This window comes from Cannabis sativa, chromosome 4 (assembly GCF_029168945.1).
Source record: "Cannabis sativa cultivar Pink pepper isolate KNU-18-1 chromosome 4, ASM2916894v1, whole genome shotgun sequence".
NCBI classification, from domain to species: Eukaryota; Viridiplantae; Streptophyta; class Magnoliopsida; order Rosales; family Cannabaceae; genus Cannabis; species Cannabis sativa.
In genome coordinates this window covers 44,051,295-44,052,530 of record NC_083604.1, presented here as the reverse complement: position 1 = coordinate 44,052,530, position 1,236 = coordinate 44,051,295, and the positions used below count along the sequence as shown (strand labels likewise).

At 43.5% G+C, this 1,236-nt stretch overlaps 1 non-coding gene across 1 annotated transcript; it reads left to right on the top strand.

Moving 5' to 3' along the window:
* Nucleotides 1-531: 531 nt before the first annotated feature.
* Nucleotides 532-638, top strand: LOC115724350 (small nucleolar RNA R71). The gene has a single exon (XR_004013146.1). It is a non-coding gene; the product is annotated as a small nucleolar RNA R71 (small nucleolar RNA).
* Nucleotides 639-1,236: the final 598 nt, after the last annotated feature.

Below are 1,236 nucleotides of genomic sequence, written 5' to 3'. Positions count from 1 at the left end.
AGTAAATCTGTCTCCAAACTAGAATTTCCACCAGAGGTTTGTTGCTGATTAAACTGTTGATTCTGATTCTGGTTCTGATTTCGTTGCTGATAGAACCCACTGTTTCTTCGGTTGTTACCCTGGTTGAACCCATAATTGTTGTTGTTGTTCTGTGAATAGTTTCCAATGGCTTTAGCTTCATCCATTGGCAAATCATCCACATCAGCTTGGCATTCTGAAAAGTGATGGCTTCCCCCACATAATTCACACACAACTTGGGCTTGTTTAGCTTGCCCTGCAATTATCTTTGTCAATGCCTCAACCTGTGCTGTCAACTTGGTGATGGCATCGACCTCTAACACACCAGCTACTTTCTTTGATTGACTCCTCTCAGTTGGCCACTGTTGATTGTTTAGAGCCATCTCCTCTAATAGATCATATGCCTCATTAGCACTCTTCCTCATAAAGGCTCCCCCAGCTGCAGCATCTATTAAAGTTCTTGTATTTCCTACCAACCCATTGTAGAAGTTGTGGACCAGCATCCACTTCTCTATACCATGGTGAGGGCACTTTCTGATCAAATCTTTAAACCTCTCCCAAGCCTCATGGAGAGATTCATTATCTTGTTGGCAAAAGTTATTAATTTCTCCTCTCAGCTTTGCAGACTTGGCTGGAGGAAAGAACTTTGACAAGAATTTCGTTGCCAGATCATTCCAGGTGGCAATAGAGTTGGGTGGCAAGGAGTTTAGCCAACTCTTGGCTCGCTCTCTAAGAGAGAATGGGAACAGTCTCAGTCGAATAGCATCATCACTAACTCCATTAACTTTAAAGGTTTCACAAAGTTCCATGAAATTAGAGAGATGCAGATTAGGGTCTTCAGAAGGGAGGCCACCAAACTGAACTGAAGATTGCACCATCTGCAGTATGGCAGGTTTGATCTCAAAGTTGTTTGCTTCCACTGCCGGTGGCCTGATACATGACTGCACTCCCGTCAGAGTAGGGAGAATGTAATCTCTCAAGCTGCGGCCATTAGCTTGATCTTCTACTGCGCCACCATTGTTACCGTTATTGCCTCCATTGTTTGCAGCATTGGCAGCCATGATGTCTGAAGTTTCAGCAGTTGCTGAAACTCCCTCTTGCCTCTTGTTCTTTCGGTTTCTTCTACAAGTTTTCTCGATTTCGGGATCAACTGGCAATATCACTGCTTGTCCTTGACGGCGCATACACTTATGATTCCTGAAATAAATCAAGAAAATA